At 40.8% G+C, this 21,847-nt stretch overlaps 1 long non-coding RNA gene across 1 annotated transcript; it reads right to left on the minus strand.

Moving 5' to 3' along the window:
* Window positions 1-252: 252 nt before the first annotated feature.
* Window positions 253-20,491, minus strand: LOC141019831 (uncharacterized). The gene is made up of 6 exons (XR_012180792.1): window positions 20,074-20,491; window positions 19,563-19,658; window positions 6,974-7,280; window positions 6,099-6,168; window positions 5,886-5,957; window positions 253-1,796 (listed from the first exon to the last, which is right to left on the minus strand). It is a non-coding gene; the product is annotated as an uncharacterized lncRNA (long non-coding RNA).
* Window positions 20,492-21,847: the final 1,356 nt, after the last annotated feature.

Consider the following 21,847-nt stretch of genomic DNA (forward strand, 5'->3'; position numbering starts at 1 on the left):
GGTTACAGGCACCATCTTCGAAGAGAACAATACAAACATTATGTTCAAGGTCTCTATTGTCAAGATTAAATTAAATAACAATTGTAACTGTAAACAATTCGATGTAACTATAGAACTGATTTGAAATGCAAAAATGTTAGTTACCATTGCCATTCCAGCAATCATTTATTTTAATGTCTAATACCTTTCTATTAACTCTCTTAATCATTAACATTACCCATTTTTACCCCAATTAAAAATAAAAATGAACAGTTGCATATCAAAACCTTTATTCAAGAGCCATAGGATAAACAGAAATGACTGACCTCATTGTGACATCTTGGTTCAAAACAGTATTCTTAGAAGTATTTAAAATTCTTTACTACAACTGAAACATCCCATTTCACATGGCCCTGGTGGGACTATTTAGACTGTGTACAGTTCTCCATCTCTTCACTTGTAAAGAGAAATAGAAACTAAAATTGAAGAATGCTGCCAATCAGAGAACTTTTAGCAGAGAGGAAGAGGGGGAAAAATTGGCCCCGTCCACATGGCAGTTAAGGTTTTATGAATAAAATGTCCTATAACTCCAGCTATGAAATATACAGCGAGTGTACAGCAAATATACATTCATTTTGAGACAACTGCCTTTAAAATATGTAACTGAAATCTACAGACCCAAATACAAAAAGTGCAATAAAATAAATACCCGTGTTTTGTCTCCAATAATCTGAAAGATGCCATGTGGGGAAAAAAAAGAATCTGGTCATCAACTAAGATTCAAGGTTTAAGTGTCACTTATACAAGTAACAGGTAAATATTTCAAAACTGTTACACTGCCTTCAGTCCGGCCATGAATTCACCCTGTACATAAGATTAAGGAACTGTGTCAATATCTAATGCAAAACTGTTGTAGCAATTGGAACAGCAGTTGAACTTGAAATAATCTACACAAGGTTAAAGTTTCATAAATTACACATTAGCCTAAAACCATCTAACCTAAACACATCTCTGGTCCCACAGGTAGGGCCTGTACATGAAGAAAAACGATCCCTACAAGAGCCATATCTGAGTTGTTTTCTTAGAAGTAGTATTCTTCTTAAAAGTATTGAAAATTCTTTACTCCAACTGAATTAAACTAAACATACTGTTTCACACGGCCTTGATGGCGCTATTTAGACTGTGTACAGTTCTCCATCTCTTCACCTGTAAAGACAGATCGAAACTAAGATTGAAGAATGCTGCCAATCAGAGAACTTGTAGAGGAGAGGAAGAGGGAAAAAACTGGCTCTGTCCACATGGCAGTTAAAGAATAAACACTTGGTGAAGGAGCTGTATTAACCGACTGACACTTTCTTTTTTGTTGGTGGACTTAACAATGGATGCTGTGATTTGTTGTGGGTTGCTGATTGTTCACCTGGAAATTCAACCTCCAAAATGCAGGAGAGCAAGTGTGAGCTTTAATTGTCCTCATACCTGGAGCTAACCACCTCACGTGCACAACAACAGTGAACTCGCCTTACTGGAGCAGTTTTGTCTTTAAGCTTTGGGCTTTCCTCGAGAGTTGAGTCACATCCAACTCCATTACCACCTTTTGAATCACTTCGAAAGTGTAGCAGATACCTCATGTTCAAAGAGTAAAAAAGTCCAAACAGGAAGGCTGTTGCAAGGGCCACATTATCTAGATCTTGAAGAACCACCACACCCTCGATGATGATTCCAACATCAGAAAAGCCATTGCCTGGCGTCTCTCTGGTGAAGTAGATTCCCACTGTCATTTTCTCAATGGCACTCAGTGCAGTGGCCTCGGTCATGTCCTGGTTAAAGATAAAACATTTCTTGAAGCTTTTTTAAAAAAAAAAAAATATATATATATAATATATAAATAAAATATATGCAGCAATTCTAATGCTATAGTTTATTTAAACCCATGTAAGCAGCATAGCAGATTACTACAGCCAAAGATTGCCCTGCCATGCTGCCATTCATGGTCAATTTCTGAGAGAGAAAAAAAAAAAAAAAATACAGACATAACAAATTCCAGATCAAATGAAGAGGAGCCTTCAAGCTTTACAAACTAATGTAAAGATTGAATTCTCGTCCTCATTTTTTCTGGAAGTTCCCGGATGATTTTTATCACTAACCTGGATTTACTCCAGGTCTGTATCCCAGTAATCCCTAATGTAAGAGAAACAATATTTTTTTTGCTCTGTGGCAGAGGGGTCAAAAAAGGTGGTTTTTCACTTTCATGATGGGGGACTCTGGAGAAAAAGTGGACTGTTTGGACCATTTGTTTTAATCTCAGCACTGGAATCACTTTGCCAAGGTGATAAAGAGGGCAAATGGACCCAAACAGTACAAGTAGGATCACAGTAGGGCTGAACGATTTTAGGAAAAGATCTAATTGCGATTTTTCTGGCAGATATTGCGATTTCGATTTGATTCGCGATTTCCTTCAAATCAAGCTTCAGTGCAATATTCACAATGTACAGTAACATTAAAATATTAAATGCTATTACTGTAATGCAAAGATGAAAACTAAAGTTAAAAATTGCTTCCAAATGTATTTATTAACAAGAAACATGCACGGCTGATGGCTGCAGTTACCCTAACGGCCGCAACGGCCGTCGTGTCACTATTGAGTCTTATTTCTTGATCCTGCCCCAAGTTCCTTTAAATAAAATACAAAACAATTCCCGGTGTCCCGGTGTGGCTGCTCTTGTCATACGGAATTACACTGGCAAAAGATGCTGTAATTGTAGTCTGTTTGCTACAGTGGGCCTGAGTATCATTTTCACCGGACTTTTCACCGGACTTTTTCGTCATGCACTCGTCATGCAAATGCCTGTGGTGATTTTTCAAGTGCCGGTATAAATTGGTTGTGTTTCCGCTGGATGTTGCAACTTTAGCACGACAGGTTTTGCACAGTACCTGTTTCTGGTGCACGTCTGCAGCCTCAAACCCGAAATACTCCCAAATGACCGATGTGCTGTTTTTCTTGGGGATTAAATTCCCTAACTCTACTTCTGGTCCAGCTGAAGCCATTTCAGAACACGTTAAGGAGCAGGTTAATACTGATTGGTTAGCGTGACCTGTCCACGAGTAGCATGCCGCTTCTGATTGGTGAGCTTGGCAGGATGGTAGAGAGACGGCATGTATGTGTAAAATAGTTGACACAACAGATCCTGGGTCAGTCAGGAGCGCTGCAAAAACCGCAGCTTTGGCGATCACATGATCGCATTGTGTGTGTATATATATATATATATTATTACATACCAGAACACACAGATTGATCTCTTCAAGGTCACCATCCGCACACCCCAAACTACATAGGCAGCTAGTGGATACTCATCAACCAGTTCAGAGATTTCCACAAGAGCAAGTTCTCGTGCTGGAGATGGAGTCAGCTGAAAGGCTCCATAATGCTCACAATACCATCCACACAGTAGTTTCAACACAAAAAATAGTCTCTGCTGCAGAATGCATATTTGATGGATTTCCCCAAATTCAGGCAAGCCACCCTCAGTACCATATGCCACTATCATACCTGGTCTGTAGTTTATTCCCTTGCTCCAAACGTTTTTTGCAAGGTTTATTTCAAATACATCAGGATCTTTCTGTTTAAAAGCTTGAGCTAGCTCTTCCTTCAAAACATCTAATGGGACAGTGGATACATCTGATACATCCAGCACTGGTTTATCAATATTTGGAGATGACAAGTGATAACCAATCATAATCTGATGTTTCACAGCCAGAGACAGAGGCACGTTTTTTAAAGCAACTGGTGTGTTTCATAAGTTTTTTAAAGAAACTGTGCTTTGCCTCAAACCTGATGGTCCAAAGTCCCATGAGAGGCCCCAAAAGCTGTATCAGTTGTGGGTAATGTTCTATGTAGTGGTGTTTGGGTAGCATTTTTTTATTAGGAAACACCTCTTGATACCTTTGTCAATGATCTGAAATTTTGTTCTCAAGGTAAGCGATAGACTCGTCACTGTGAACTGGGGCAACCACTAGCTCAACCATCTGTTTTAGATCCAACAAGACCTGCCATACTGGCTCATGTTCAGGAATCTTGGGGCCAATTAGAAATGGGAGCATCCTTAACAAGCTCCAATTTTCATGGGCATTGCCCCCTATGGTTTTCCTGCTTGAAAGATTTTGTGGCAAAGTATGAGGCTTATTGGTTTTGTCTGTCCACTTGTATGGGAAATGCAGAATGGAACTGTTTATGTCATCCAAGGTGATATACTTCTTTGATATTAGTAATGTGAGGCAATGTGCTATTTCAACAGGCACAATGCCTTCGAAAAGATCATGAGCAATGTCAGGAGGGTAGCCACTGACAACATGAAAATGAGACAGTGCTCCAGTAAAAGGACAGGCTCTTTTAACTCCAAAAAAGCTACTGCCACTATCTAGCGCTGCTCTGACATGGGTTTCATGTGTTTCTTTTGTTCTGAGGCTGAAAGTTCCTGACCTAACCTCATGCGATTGAATATCTGAAGCTGGTGCTGTACAAAAACGACAAAAGTAGGGGCCTGTAATGTTCTCCACAAAACCTGCTATTCGATGTGCTCCTAAATTGTCAGCAGCAATAGTCTGCACTGTACCCTTCAGTGATTTGTTCAGTTGTGGGACAAAAATGCCATCAACTTCCAAAGACCTCAAGTCGCATATTAGGGGCTCTAAAACCTTGTCATAACCAAATGACTTTACATTGTCCGTTTTACACAAAATTACCAGGAAAATTGAGGACAAACTAGAATGAGACCCTGGGGGAAGGTTACTCAGTACCCAATACACAGCACAAAGTTTGTGGGTTTTGTGGGAGGTGCCCAAAGGGTTACAGACCTCAAAGTCATCAGCATACAAAGTTATGGATACACTTAGGTCTTCCTCTGACAACAAACTATTTTCCTTAAAATGCAGACCATCCTTATAAGACCTGTACACAATTTCTTTTCCAGTCTCTGTCTCCCTTTGTGTTTCGTGATTACTAACTATCTTGTCCACAATATATTTCCTACTCAGCAGCACTTGCAGGGATTCTAGGATAGGGACGTACTGGAATGTTTTGTTCTCTTTCGCATCCAAAATATATTCAAGTGGTTTAACAACATTAAAGTTTGCCTTGTAATATTGCTTACGTTGATATGCAGAACTCAAAGGTCCATTCTTCTCTATGGCCTTATTTAGAGGATTTGCTGAGCACAGAGAGGAGATTATTTCATCTATGACAGCTCTGTCAACCTGGAGCTTGTGCTTCTGAAAAATGTCTACTACAACACCTTCAGCATGAGATTTTGAGAGACAGCCAATTAAGTGGTGAAAAAAATCATTGATTGCTCTGCTTGGTACATGGGAAAAATGTTCTAATTTTAACAAAGCTGCTGCCAAACTGTGCTCGATTACATCTAGGTCATTTAGAGCACCAGTACTGCTACCGTGTTGAGCATCCTCACCAATGTCATCATCAGACGTATTTGAAGCAGATTCTGTGAAGCGAGGGTGGCTGATACTACAATTCCTGGTTTAAAATCGTTTGGTGAAAAAGACCTGTGTTTTCTGCTCTCGTGGGACTTAAATGAGCCTAAGATGTTTGTTTGAAATTTGCAATCCAAGAACATACACGTTACAACCTAATTTTTCTTCAAATGTGCATTAACGTGAGTCCAGTAATCCCTCTCAGACACAAGATCCTTACAAGGACACAAATGACAACTAAATGTACATTTCTCTGACTGATGACGATTAGTTTTATTAACATGACATCTATTCAAATGAATTAACAGTGCATTCCACGTTCTAAAAGTGCATGGGCAGCTTGCATGCACACATGGAATACGATTGTTATTCCCATAATGTCTATGTCTGACTCAAATAGTGCTTCAGAATATAGGACCTACTTGGAAAAACTGAAGGGCAGGTCTTGCATTGCCACATTCACTCTGTCACTGGAACACTTCTAGCACCATTAACTGTGGAAGTGGAAACAAAGAAGGATAAAAGGTAGGGTTGGAGATCCTGGAAAAAAATGCATGTGCTGAGTGATTCATTAAAATCTGTAATGCATTATAATTACGGTAACTATAAGAGCAAATACAACGTCCTGGTCTCACCACAAAAACTTGAGCCCATAATCCATCAGCGGACTCCAGGTGATATGCAGACTTGAGTTTGTCTGTCACTCTGCAGCAAAACAGGAAAAAAATAATCTAGGCATTACAAAACTGTATTTCAATAAACATACAGTACATTAGATGTACACTCACCGGCAACTTTATCTAGGTACACTGCATAAACTAGCATAAACCATTGTAAAATATCAAATAATTAATGTGATTATTGCCTTCTCTGATGAGAACAGAGACTAATCATGTTCCATGTTCAAACACTGGGCTGACTGTGCAAAGCCAGCAGCTTGTATCCCAGAAAAAGATAAGAGTTTCCATTATGTACGTTAGGCAGTGGCAGGCCATCGCTACGTGATTATTGCTACCACTGTTCAGACAGAGCAGACGCACACCAGTTAATGTGTCCTTTTTTGTTTGAATTTCCTCTCCTTCTGCTCATGGTCTCATTACACAGTGTTTGGGGGGGGGGGGGGGGTCGCTAACTTAATGCCGCTGATGACATTAGCAGAGGCTGCTCGATGGCCAAATCTCACTAACGCTACGGTCACAGTGCAGTTAACACACAATGTAACTGAACAGTCAGTTGGCAAACCAATTCAAACAGAAGACTGAGGTCACGATAATTAACATCGCTACTTTATTGACTCACTTCATCCCAACATGATCTGAACAAATTCATGTACCCTCTCTGCATATTATGTAGTTTCTACAGTGTATAGTTACGTTTAACTTTAAAACATATACACCCAAGATGCTTACATAACTCCAAGAGTTGGCCAGTCTCCTTTTTTCAGTGCAGGTCACAGTTCACGTTAAACAGTTACTTTGAATAGGGCTGTGTAAGACTTCAATTCACATACCTCTACATGAAGTACAAAGTTCCCATCACAATGAGATCTCTTTGTTGTTTATAATATGGCCGATCATAGTGGTGTCGTCAACATACTTCACAATAGAGTTCTCCGGATGTCTGGGAGTGCAGTCATGGGTATACAGTGTGAAAAGGAGGGGGCTGAGCACACAACCCTGGGTGGCTCCGATGTTGAGCACTAACATAGATGAAGTGTGACTGCCAATCTGAACTCTCTGGGGACTGCTTGTGAGGAAGTCCAATAACCAGACGCGGAGTGATGTACTCAAGCTGTCTTGAGGCAAGAGGTAACAGTCCTGTGTGAGAGTGAGATGTTAAAAATGTCAGTATTAATATCAGCTAGCTGATCGGCATGATATTTTTAGTACACGGCCAGGTATATTATCTGGACCAGCAGCCTTATTTATATTCCCTCTCAGCAGGGTTTATCTCACATCCGCTGTGGTAACTGACAGTGTCCGGTCCTCTGGAGGCAGAGTAGACTTTACAGCTCTTTGTTGAGGAGATCATTATCAGATATGATATTATAGTCACACACACACGCTCAACAGATGTTCAGGTTCTGTATAAAGTGATACTGTTTGGTGGTACTTAATTGGATGACAAATTATGGCAGTGCTTTTAGTGTATTTATCCAGTGATCATTTTTCTAGCATGACATTCCATGCATATGTGTATGTTTATTTGCTGAAAATGTAAAGTTCATTAGACTATTTATTTCTAGTTTATATGGCTGGCCTGACACTTTTTTTCTCACTATAAAAGATAGGCATGTCAGGCCGCCACCAACTTACAGTATCCATATTTGACAACCTGCGGATGTTTGATATCTCTCTCTCTCTCTCTGTCTCTCTCTCTGTTTTTCTTTGTGTACAAATAAATAATACACCACCCGACCCAAGTGATGGTCATTTTGAATCGCAAAATCAATTTCTTAAAAACCACTCCTAAATACAACATTCAAGATTCATAAAAATGTAGTGTGTATTTTCCCCAATGTTAAACAAATATTTATTAAATGTAATTACTGTGTGTGCCTCTTTTGATCCTATTTTTGGTGGGGTGAGATGAAAGGAAATGAAGGCAGAGATATGAACCAGGGACCTTGCAATTTAATGTTACCACTTTCACCTTCACAATGTGATCTTTTAATATGTCACATTTAATAATAATATATTATTTATGATTAATATTAGGACTGTGACATATGGCTCCAAAAAATATCAATCATTCAGCACTAGCTGAACTAAGGAGTTGAAAAAGAGAGAATGAGGAGGGACCAGGGTGTGTGTGACGTTACGTAGGTTTCTTAGGTGACTTTCCAAAGCGAGCATTAACATTTTACATTTAAGGGCATTTAGCAGACGCTTTTGTCCAAAGCGACTTACAATAGGTACATTTGTCACAAGAAAGAAACCACAACATATCACCGTCGATAAAGTAGAAAAAATAGAAGAGGTCGAGGTGAAGTCTGAACAAGTGAGTCTTGAATCTTTTGCGGAAGATGGTGAGTGACTCTGCTGTCCTGACATTGGTCGGGGGGGGGGGTCACATGGGAAAATTTGGGTAGATTGAAAACGAGGTGCGCTGCAGCGTTCTGGATACGTTGCAGCAGTTTAGTCACAGAGGCTGGGAGTCCAGCCAATAGCAAGTTGCAGTAGTCCAGACGGGAGATGACCAGCGTTTGGACCAGGAGTTGCGTTTCGTCCTTTGTGAGGAAAGACCGGATCCTGTGGATGTTGTAGAGGGCAAATCTGCAGGATCGGGCCACCGCGGTGATGTTGGGGGTGCAGTCGATGAAGGCGATACCGTGACGTCCTCGACAGTGACTGACAGGTCCATGTGAGGGCAGTCTTTCCCTGGGATGAAGAGGAGTTCAGTTTTACAAAAGGTTGAGCTTGAGATGATGCGCAGTTGTCCAAGCGGAGATGTCTACTAGACATTCCGAGATGCGCGTGGCAATGTGGGTATTGGAGGATGGGGGAAAGGAGAGGAACAACTGGGTGTTGTCAGCATAACAGTGGTAGGAGAATCCATGTGATGTGATTGCAGAGCCTAGTGATCTAGTGTATAGTAAAAACAGAAGTGGTCCTAGTACTGAGCCTTGAGAGACACCAGTTTCCAGAAAGCAGGGTTTGGAAAAGGAGCCATTCCATGTGACCTGAAAGGTGCGATTGGTCAGGTATGATGTGAACCAGGTTAGAGCAGAGTCAGCGATGCCAAGTTCGGCTAGAGTGGAGAGGAGGATTTGGTAGTTGACTGTGTCAAACACAGAGGATAAACCGAGGAGAATAAGGACTGACGAGTGGGATGGGGCTCTGGCGGCACGGAGCGACTCAGTCACTATGGGGAGGGCCGTCTCAGTGGAGTGAGTAGTCCTGAAAGCCTGACTGATTAGGGTTAAGGTGGTCATTTTGTGAAAGGTAGGAGGACAGTTGTAGTTGGTGGACTTCAAGGGGAGAGAGAAAGCGACAAATTGGTGGTCGGACACAGTGAGCGGGGTAACAGAGAGTGCCGAGGTACTACAGGACCTTGTGAAGACAAGGTCAAGTTGGTTCCTGGCCCGGTGGGTGGGTGGAGAGGGGAAGAGTGTGAGGTCAAATGCAGAGAAGAAGCTGATGAATTCAGATGAGTGCAGCTTCTCTGGGGGGATGTTGAAGTCACCCAGGACGACGAGTGGTGTGCCATCGTCAGGGGATCAGCTTAGAAGGGTGTCCATCTCATCAAAGAAGTCACAGAGAGGACCGGGAGGGCGATAGATCACCACAATGTTGAGCTTGAAAGGAAGGGTGACAGAGACAGCGTGGAATTCAAATGCAGATCTGGGTAGGTGGTCGAGGGTAAGGACCTGGTAGGACCACGTGGGTGAGATGAGGAGTCCAGTTCCTCATCCTTGACCTGTTTGTCTCAGGGAGTGTGAGAATGCGTAGGCAGTTGAGAGGGCAACTGGAGTGGCAGTGTTTTCTGGAGTGATCCAGGTCTCCGTAAGAGCCATGAAGTGGAGAGTCTGCAGGGAGGCACAGGCTGAAATGGTGTCTGCCTTCTTGACTGCAGACTGGCAATTCCATAGCCCCCCTAGTACTTCAAGTTCAGTACCGGTGGAGAATGTTGGGTAGCAGAGATTTGCTGGGTTACAGCCTCGAGCAATGGGTCTCCGGTGGAATCTTCGGTTAGATGTCCTGACTGGGATGAGCTGGGGCTCATGGCTGCGATCTGTGGTGGACAGTGAGTTACTTGGACTTCCTCAATAGACTCCCGCAGAGACTCCCTAAGTCTTTGTTCGACAGTCTTCGTTTGGCTGTCCTGACGCCGTAGTGACTAGCCCATATGTGCTAGATTTACCTCATGCAGGCTTAGCTCTGCCCTGCAATCAAACCTATTCAACACACCTGACTTGGCAGAAACTCACTGATAGCTACTCAGCTTCAACAGTTTCACAAGAATTGACACAAAAAGTATCTAGACAAGATTAAAAATTTCAACTAACTTTGCTCAGAATGCCTGAATTTACAATTTCTCCTTACTCACCAGCAGTAGTTCACCTTCCAATAACAAGACACTGGCTCTACCCCTGAGCCACAGCTGCCCGCATCTTGGGATTGCCTATGGCTATTTTTGTCAGGTATAGAAACCAGAAAATCCTAATTGAGCAAAGAGGAGAGGCAGCCTCCGTGGAGATACGAAAAGTAAGTGGTGACTACTACAGCTGCATGTGATAAGCTCTATTGCCTTTAAAACAAAAACCTGAATATGCTCTCAAACCATCTCATCAAATAGAGCTACTTGGTTAGTGTCCCTTCACTTCTAAACTATAACACTCAGTTGTGCACATGCAGGGCTCCATGGTCAAGTAATCAATAATAAATATTAAAGTTCAGTTAGTCAAAAAAAAGCTCGCTGAGAAACCTTTCACATTTTATGAGCTTTGGCTGTGAAGGAAAGGACAAGGTCACCTTCGTCGTCATGGTTACAATAGTCAGGTGACTTTTGTCAGCATCAAGTGACCTTTATTATCATAGTAAATATAGTAAACACGAGGTTAATCGTGTGAAATGGTTGCAGCTTGGTTTTGTATAGGCACCAACTTGGTTAATTTTAGGAGATGATTGTGGTTTGGGTTAAAAGAACATTAGTTAAGTAAGTTAAAGGGGACAGAGTATGAAAAACCTTTGTTAGTGACAACCCAATAAGACAAACCAGTCATTTTTTGTGGCCTGTCTGGGGCAGAAACCATGGAATTAAATAAGACATTCAAAACTTGACCTCCTAACATCATGAGGAGGCTTATTAGAATAATACCACACCCAATCTGAGTATGTCCCCCCACAGCTTTAGAACTGCCTTTGCAAAGCTCCGCCATGATTTTTCTTGTAAGCACCTGACCGCTAGGATTATTTCAAAGGTAAGAGTTGAGCACATCTGCTCTGTTTTCAACTGCACAGACCAGCAATTACTACATTGCTCCCCAGTCTCGGATGACATTAAAATACCCAGTGGATTAACTTTTTTTGATGGCAATGTAATGGAAATGTCCCCACAGTGACTGGAAAACTCTTGAACTGTGAGTGAATTTTACTCCTGGACTGCTTAGGTAACTTCTCAAGCTCAAGGTTGTGTACATTTTACTACAGACAGCATTATCATTATCAGCCAGTAGTGGTACAAGCTCAAGATGGGATTGTACTGGCTGTCTGTGACCTGATGTCTTGGAAGCTGTAAGTTTTGCCATGTTTTATGATGTTTTACTGTTAATTGTGTGTGTCAGCCTGCTTAGCATGTTGCTTGGCTAATGTGGCTACTTCCAGTTTGGGGCAATGATGGACTAATGTTGTTGTACGAAAAACAGTCAAGAGAAACTATGTGAATGTTAAACCTCATTTGAAGCCAACAAAATAACGAGAAATAGGTTTGATGCCAGTAACTGTTTAATCATGTTGCTTTTTGTGTGTTTATACTGCAGTTTTGGCTCAGCAAGAAAGGGAGCCCATTTTGATCCAGGATCCATGCCAGCAGTTAGCTTGCTGATGCCATACAAAGCTGTACCATTGGTGGTGGCCCACTGGGCAGTAAGGTCAAGGCTAATATTGATCATGTTCCTTCTCTAACATGTGCGGTGGTTTTTGGTTTAGAAGTGCAGGTAACTGGAAGCTTAAATCACCAGTGGAGCTGACCTGAGAAATAGTGAACAGTGCTGGCTCAGGCTCAGTGTGAGCTGACCAAACAGAGCAGACTGAGCTATTTTGAAAGGGGGCCCTGTCTCCTGGGAGAAAGTCTTATGTTCGCCCTGTCCAAGTAGCCCAGCCTAATCCTAATACAAACTATTCTTGCTCCTTATACTACGTCACCTGACATAGATGGCACATTGAAACTGAAATGATGTCTGTTTTGATACCATCACACAAGTCGCCAAAAATGAATTTTTTTTTACTGAAATGCTTTGAAAAAAAATACCTTTGACCCAGGATAAGTCCCACTTAGATTAAGATTTTTTTTTTTCAAGGAAGTCTTATGTCAGGGTTACAGTTTGGAATTTAACTGAAACTGTGGTTGTGGGTTGGCCAAATATTATGACTTTCAGGCTGCCACAACCTACTCATCCCACAGCTGCCTTTATATTATTTCTGCATGCTAAGGTAACAATGTGATCAAATTAGAACATCATAACATTTCCTGAGGGCAAGCTTAATGGACCATTTTTAAAATGACTTGACAAATAGCATACTGAACTAGTAGACATGGAAACATTACAGGGTGTATTCTAACTAAAAAGGCAATATCTTCTGACAAACAAATGCAGTCAGTTTAAAAATTATTGTGTCTGTATGTGTGTGTGTGTGTGTTTGAGAGGGCATTTAATTCAAGATCCTTGTGACTCCAAGTTGTATACATTTTCTCATTTGCTACTAAACAAACATAAAATACCAACTGTGCGCTGTGGAACTATCCAGTCATTAAATGGTGTCATTGGTTTGCCTGTTCTTTTCTTTTTTTAAGGTACAATGTGCAGGATGTAGTTGTATCTTATGGAAAAAATATATATTAAATATATAATATTCATAAATATATCTTCATCAGTGTATAATCACCTGAGCTCTTTATATTTACAGAGGGAGCAGCCAGGTCCTCTTCGGCTGAGTCTACAATGTTTTTACAACTACTGCAGTGCCTGTTCAAAATGTGCCTGTTTGATTGCTAAGTCTGTGGTATTGGTGATGGCAGCTTTCTCGAGAATTGCTCATTCAAATGACCTCACACTCCACACTAACTTAATTGGGTTAACATTAATATTAAAACTCAAATTAGCAAAACCTTGTTAGGTATAACCAGCACCGACACAGTTGTGGTTTTAAAGTATTCTCGGACTTCACCTAACGATTATTTTTCTATTTATTCTTTATATCCTTTATTATAATCTATTGACTAATTTGTTAATTTTTCTCAATATTATTTTTGAATTATGTGATTAATACGACAATAAATTAACTTTTCTAATTAATATATCAATTTCTTTTTTCAATTATGTTCATATTGTATATATTTGTCAGATGCATGATCAGAAAAATACTGCACCTCAAATTCAAAAGATTGCTGTGACAGATAAATTAATTAAATCACTGAATGTCATAGAAACCCAGAGACAGAAACACTATTTTTCTAAAGTACTTGACTTGACTATTTATAAGTTTAACTGACAGTAACTCAACAGCAATAAATTTAAAAAAACCCAGCAAAGTAGATGCAACTAAATTAGTGAATGAAAGCCATGTTTCTGTTGAAGAGAAACTCAAAGTAGCAGAGAGCTGAGCATGGCACAAACTTTTATGGTCTAATGGAACTGTTTGAATTTGTTGAAATTTTGAGAATTACATGTTATTTTATTTTAATTTTTTTTCTTGAGAAAATATATACGAGAAAATCATGAAATTGAATTATTTATTTTAGGTATAATTTTCCAAATTGTCTAAAATGTAATCAATAAAAAATTGTGATTGTAATGAGGAATTATTGAGTAGTAGAGCAGGTGTATGTGTGAATAACAGCCCTCTTTAAAGCCTTATAGGCTGGACTAATGTGTGTGTGTGTGTGTGTGTGTGTGTGTGTGTGTGTGTGTGTGTGTGTGTGAGTGTCTGTATGTATGTGTGAGTGTGTGGTTGTGTGTGTGTTAATCTGTGGGGTAGCAAAATTAAGATGTGCCCATAGGATGGAGGTGGAAGAGAAAAAAACAAAGAGTAGAGCAAAATGGAGCTTGTCTTTTGTCAAGTGAATGGCTAAAAGGCAGCTCCTAGCCTGCAGTTATGCAGCTGCAGTGTTCTGCTTCATCCTATGTTTGCCTTTATGTTCAATCGCTCTCGCTCTCTCTCTAACACACACACACACACACGCACACTTGCATCTCACAATGCACCATGTTTTCCATGTTTTTCCTACTTTAATTCTGTTCTTCAATTTGCTCAAGTCAGTGGGGATGACTTGAGTGAAACATAAGGGGGACAAAAAAAATATAGGCCATCTCATGAGGAAACTGCTTGCGCTAGCTGAGTTAGGGAGTTTTGGGTAGTTACCACATGCAGGGAAGGGTTCTAGTGTTTCTGGTAGTAACATTTTCCATTCATCCATCCATTGTCTTCCACTTATCCAGGGTAGGGACACGGTGGCAGCAGGCTTAGTAGGTTATTCTAGACGTCCTTATCCCCAGCAATGCTTTACAGCTCCTCCTTGGGGATCCTGAAGCATTCCCAGGCCAGATCAGATAATCCCTCCAGTGAGTTCTGGGTCTCCTCCCAGTTGTAAGTGCCCAGGCACACAGAAAGCATTCTAAGCAGATGCCTGAACCACCTCAGCTGGCTCGTTTTGATGCAAAGGAGCAGCGGCTTTACTCCAAGCCACCGTAGATGTAGTACAAGCTCCTCATCCTATCTCTAAGACTGAGCCCAGCCATCCACGGAGGAAAGTAATTTCTGCCGGTTGTATCGGCAGTCTTATTCTTTCGGTTACTACTCACAGCCCAAGACCATAGGTGAAGGTTGGAATATAGATCGAATGGCAAATCAACAGCTTTGCCTTCTTGCTCAGCTCCCTTTTCACCAAGATGGTCCAGCACAACACCTGCAGTACTGTTGAAGCTGCACCAAACTGCCTGTCCATCTCACACTCCATTTTCCCATAGTTCCTGAACAAAACCCAGAGATACTTAAAGTCCTTCGCTTGGGACAGGAGCTCACCGTCCAAGCAGAGGGGGGTATGCACCATTTTCCAGCAGAGAACCATGGCCTCAGCGGTGCCCAACCACTTCATACTGGGCTGCAAACTGCCCAAGTGCCTGCTGGAGGCCACCGACCAAAGAAACCAGAAGAACACGTCATCTGTAAAGTGCAGAGATGCAATTCTGATGTTCACAAATGGACACTCCCCTCACAACGGCTGTGCCTTGAGGTCCTGTCCATGAATATTACAACTGGACCAGGAACAAGGAACAAGCCTAATGGAGTCCAACACCCACTGGAAATGTGCTTGACTTCATGCAGAGTATACAGACACAGCTCTCATTTTGGTCAGATATAGGGTCCACCAGCAGGTTCTTAGGTTGCCACCATGACAGGCACCAATGACTTTTTGACCATAGCTCCTAGCAGTCTCCTCTGCCATCCGCCATGCTGCATTTTGTTGTCGTTCTGAGATTTGCGCTGCTGCCAGCATGTGCCGATGACGTCACAGACAGGCAGACTGAATCGAGTAACGTTTAACGTGTCTTTATCGTTAAAAGTGATAAAAAAACACACATCCATAAAGTTTGCCGTACTTAAATCCAATGTGCAATTTCCTAGTATCGATACAATCGATTCTTTACCATTTCAAACGATGTTTAACCGATATATGTCGCCCGGAAGGCCAACTTGCCAAGCACAGATCAATGTAGTTGGATCGTAGGAATATAAGTTGATTCATCGATATAATAGATGAATCGTTACACCCCTACTGCACATAGATCTCAGTTCACCGATTCCACTGATGCTTTGTAGATGACTACCAATGATGTTCTGGGTGGTTTGAGTCGCCGATTTTAAACCAGTGTGGTGACACGACCAAGAAAGGTTCTCAGTGATGGTGATTCCAACGAACCTACAGTTGCAATCAAAATTATTCAACCCCCATTGCATTTTAGGTTTATTGGCAAAATTTTAAGTTGTTCAGGTGTTTGCAATAAACAAATTACACAAGAACAGTTTAAATAGTTAAATAAAACTAACATTACAAGGATTTTATCCAAATTCAACATTAAATCCTACACTCAATGCACTACTGCTTCACTTCCTCTGGCACTGGAAACCTGCAGCATGTGGAGGGCAAGATGAATTCAATCAAGTATCAGGAAATCCTGGGAGAAAATGTCATGCTGTCTGTGAGGAAGCTGAAGCTTGGGCGTCATTGGACCTTCCAACAGAACAATGATCCCAAGCATACCTCAAAGTCCACCAAGGCTTGGTTTCAGAAGAAGTCCTGGAAGATACTAGAGTGGCCATCACAGTCGCCTGACTTGAACCCCATTAAAAATTTCTGGTGGGATTTGAAAAAGGCAGTTGCAGCACGCAAACCCAAGAATATTAGTGAACTGAAGGCCTTTGCCCATGAGGAATGGGCTAAGATTCCTCAGGAACGCTGCCAGAAGCTGGTTTCTGGCTATGCATCACATTTGCAGCAGGTTATAACAGCAAAAGGGTGCTCTACTAAGTACTAAAGATGCTTGTCATGAAGGGGTTGAATAATTTTGAGACTGCAGTAGTCATTAAAAGTGGCATTTTGTGTTGAATTTTGAGAAACCACTTGTAGTATTAGTTGTGTTGAGATATTTAAATTGTTCTTGTTTGATTTGTTTATTGCAAACAGCTGCTAGTTTGTACATGTTGCCAGTAAACCTAATTTGTAGTGGGGGTTGAATAATTTTGATTGCAACTGTATATCTGTTCACCTGCTCCACCTCAGCTCCATTGATGTAGGCACGGGTGTGTGTCTTTGCCTCCTAAAATCATCAATCAGCTCCTTGGTTTTGCTGATGTTAAGCAGTAGATTGTTCTCTGTGCACCACTCTGCAAGATTGTTGATTTCCTCTCGATATGAACTCTGATCATTGTTTTCAAAATAGGGTTCTCCTTATGTCTGGGAGTGCAGTCATGGGTGTACAGTATGAACAGGAGGCGGCTGAGCATGCAGCTCTGGGGGTTGTTGAGCACTAACGTGGAGGAGGTGTGGCTGCCAATCCAAATTATCTGGGGTCTGCTTGTGATGAAGTCCAATATCCAGTTGCAGATTGTTTTACTTAAAGCTGGGGTAGGTAATTCTGTTCAAAGTCATTTTTTTATCATATTTGTATAACATTTCTTAACATCAGGACAGTAATCAAAATATTAAATGATTTGACAGCAAACAAAAAAAAAAAATCCATGGTCTCTGGCAGTGACAGGGCTGTAATAGGTCCGACTTGATCCCGACTTGCTCTGACGTCATGCACGCTCCGGCAACGATAACCTCACGAGATCAAGGCGGCCGCAGTTTTTAGAGCCAGGCATCGCGGTTCATCACAAATTTAGACCACAGTGAAAAGTAGTCATCATTTTAAAAAAATCCACTTTGTATGACCTCAAAACAGTGAACCTAAAAAGGCCGAATTGGAGAAGGCTACAAACAAAAAGAAGTTGAATATCTCAAGAGGTGAAACAAGAGCCAACATTGGAGTGGCTGTTCAACGATGGAGACAACTGATGGAGTTGAAGGCCTGAAAACGGACGCCATGGTAGCTGTGTCTCTGTTGGACAGGGAATGAACTGGTTTGTTTTGGTTGGGGAAATGTATTATTAGTCTGCATTATGTAGTCAACGTAGCTAACGCTAGCTCCTTCTGTTGCTGTCGTATGCATTTGCCCATCATTAGCATCATCAGCTTGTAGCTAATGTTAGCTAGCTAGCTATGATAGACTACTGCCGTATGAAACATATTTACATGTAACGTTACCGTTTACACGCAGACCAATGTTTAGACATCCTGTGGATCTAATCCATATAGCAGTGTTCACACATGCACTGCTACCCTGGGCTGTTTGGACATTAGCCAGACGAGCCACTGTCCACTGTTCGGAGGTCATGGGAAGATTGCATATATCTGTGAATATAGTTTGAATTGTATTTGTAAGCAGATGTCGTTAGATGGTATTTATCTGACATTTAGACTTTGAACTGGACGTTTTACAAATGTGCTGATGTTGCCTATTTCTGTGTCCTACAGTTATGAGAGGGACGCATCAACTTCCAGCCTTGAAGCGTCATTCATGACAGAACCATGTCCTGATGTTTCCAGAGTCCTGCAGAGTCTCTCTCTGACATGTGAGTGTAACTTGATGCTGGTAGCAACATGGATCAGACCACTGTTAATCATGTAGTATGTATCTTTGATGGATAAATTTCATATCTATGTGTGTACCTCTTTCATATCAAGTTGGTTTGATTCATGTACATGAATGTGCTCCTTAGCAGGGATACAATACAAAAAGAAATGGCATCATTTCATTAGCTGCATCGGGAAAATGCTTCAAGTACTGGTCCTAACAGTCACGTTAGCTTAACGCTTGAGAGTATTGCATATTAGTAAGACATTTTTTTAAGAAAATAGACTTTGCATTTTAATTAATGATCTGTCAGCTGACCACAGTAAAATGTGGGAAACAGAATGCACCTAAAAATCCCTATAAATAATCACTAGCCACCCATCACAGAAGCTTCCCATCACCCACCCAACCACACACTTTTTTTTTTTTTTTTTTACACAGCAACAGTCCCGTGTTGTCTTTGAGAGAATCAATAACATTTGTATGCCCCATAAACATTTTCAGATGTAACTTTATGTCCTGTAAACACATTAAGCTCTCCATCCTTATCTAGTTTTCTGTAATTATTATTATAATTATATAATTATTATAAAACTTTTGCAGAGATGATGGAACTCCTTTCTCTTCGGCCAGGTACTCCAAGGTGTACAACAAAAAGTCCAGCAAGTACAGCTTGTACACACTACTGTCAAAATGCATAGTAAAAATAATTACTGAATGTGAAATTGAGGCTATTTCTGGTTGTTTTCAGGAATATTTGTCACTGCATAAAATGCAACCAAAGTTGTGGGGTTATAATAAATTGAAAGTAATTTCAGGGTCCTTGAAAAGCTGTATTTACTGTCGGATAAGTAATTGTGCTATTCTTTCTACAGGACAATCACTGCCAAAACAGTAGAGGATTGCAGCATCAGCAACCTGACCTGTTGGTCAACACTGACCTGTGTTTATAAGAAACCTCTGGATGTCCTTCCTATATAAAGTTGTTTATGCTAATTGTACTGTATACTGTCTAAACGATAAAAGGTATACTACTTTTGTAGTGTTATTTATTTACATGTGTTCCAAAAAATTCAATAAACAATTCTTATCTAATTCAGTTGTTATTATTAGTGCATCACATAAAGTGTAAGAACTGTAATGGGTTGGTTGTTTATGCTGGAAGTGTAAAGAAAAGGCATCTATAATTTTTAAGACTTACTTTTTATTAGGAGATACAGAACAACAAATAAATAGGTGACAATCAGAGTTCCAGCACTTGATGTGATAGCTCCAAACGTAGTCCTCGAATTCTGGCCTGTAAAGCAATAGATCAGCAACATTAGATATTTTTATGGAACAGTGCTCGACTGTCCTCAGCATACTGTGAACATAGACACTTTCAATGGTGAATACTTTGGGCATTACTGGACAAAACTGTACAGATGTCCCAGTTTATACAACATTTTTTTTTCATTTCATCTATTCATGCTTTTGACTTGAAGTACCAGCCCTTTACCATTCTTTACATTTTTATACTTACTGTGTTTATTGTCATGTACCAAAACACAAAATCAAATTGTGGAAAACTACTACTAAAAATTTGATTCTAATTAGGGCACTTGTGTGTCCAAGTTACATGCCTGGTCAATATACTGTACAAACAGTAGTTTAGTTGTAGGTGGTGTTTATCAGAAAAAAAGCACCAGTAATGTTCTACTTTAGACGCTGACCTGCTCATGTGCAATCCTTTGAGCTTGAAGATCTTCTACTCGACGTATGAACATCTGCTCCTTGACCTGTCGCCCTCCCACGTCCATGGCCTCTGCCTCCACTTCCTCAGACACTGCTGGTTGCCCTCCCGTCATCCTCCCTGATGGGATGATGTGCTTCACTCTGGCATGTACTCGTCATCAGAGTCAACGATGCTCTCATCGTGGAAGCTCTAACATGCAAAACATCGTATCATCATGAGTCCAATACAATATTCACATTTGTCTGAGGGTAACAAACAAAAAAATCATGTAGTAGGCCCACCACTAATCTTGATGTTTTAGCTTTGCGATATCTGACGTTACCATAGCCAGCGGCTGCTAACTAACCAGCAATAAGTTACAACATCAAAATACACTTTCAAAACAATGTCTGAATTCTAACAAAGCTAGCTTGACAGCTGTCAGTACTAGCAATGGCTGTGTTGGTTGTTGACGTTCAATATGATAATATTAAGTGTTTAGTTACAGGTGAATGTGACATGAGGTAGTTACTTGTAGTTAGAGGTTGTGATGAAAACGATGCACTGATTCTTCTTCCCACCGCTCGTGAGGACTCGGACTCTGTCAGCAGTATTTGGCAGTTGTCGGACAGTGCGCGTTTATGGTTTTGGGGGAGCGCCTTCGGAGAGAGGCCTGAGTGCAGGGGGCGGGGTTATACTACTCCCCTACCGCTAAAACAAATTTTAACGTGTTACTTTTGTAACTTTTGTTACTTTTGTAATGCTGCAACACTGCCGACAGGTCAAAGTGAGAACGTGGTTGGGCTTTGTAGCTGTCAGGAATATTTTGGTCCAGGATCTTCCTCTGGTGGGGCTCTGGACATGCTGATGAAATTTAGGCAAAACAGTTCTGAGGTTTGTTTGATTAAAATCACCAGCTACAATGAAAATTCCATGCAGTTGCTTAGTCATGTTGCTGCTGATGACATCATACAATTCCTGCAGCGCATTTTTTGAGTTTGCATCTGGGAGAATGTACAGAGCAACAATAACAACACCGGTGAATTCTCTGGGCAGATAATATGGTCGACATCTTAGCATCAGAAATTTAACATCTGGTGAACACTGTTAACTTTAACTCTTGAAAATATATTTTTTTTAAGGATGCACTGTTACCACACTGTTATCACTGTGGTTACAAGTTGACAAGAGAGATGTTCTGCTGTCTCACCTCCTGCTAAAGCAATGTAGCATCCTGCATCCAGACACGCACTAACCAGACACCTACCACTTGACAGGCCAAGGCAATGCAACGCCAATCTGCTGGCTTGATTCCATATATTTGAATATTTGTTTTAAACTGGCCTTTACTTTTTGCATGGGAACTGTTGGAAAACTGCGAGCAACATAGGCCATCATTTCATCAAATCGACATATCAATATATAATTCATAAAATTGAAAAGACAAATTGAACATTGTCACGCTAAAGCTCCAAGGAAGTGGAGTGAGCCACTGTCTCACCACTGGGCTGTCATGGTTTGGATTTTTGGATGGTTAATTCCTGTTTTATTTTGTAGTTCATATGCTCATGATAAGATAAGACAAGATGTTCCTTTATTGATCCCCCTTGGGAGATATTTGCAGGTAACATAGCAGTACAGAGGGAAATAGTAGCAGCACAAGAGTAAGTCTATAGTAAGACAATAATAAAGAGAATATTTGAAGAATAAAATAACAATTTAAATAGAATATATAATAAAAACTCTTAGAATAAAGATAAACATACTATATA

The sequence above is a fragment of the Pagrus major genome, chromosome 23, assembly GCF_040436345.1.
Source record: "Pagrus major chromosome 23, Pma_NU_1.0".
NCBI classification, from domain to species: domain Eukaryota; kingdom Metazoa; phylum Chordata; class Actinopteri; order Spariformes; family Sparidae; genus Pagrus; species Pagrus major.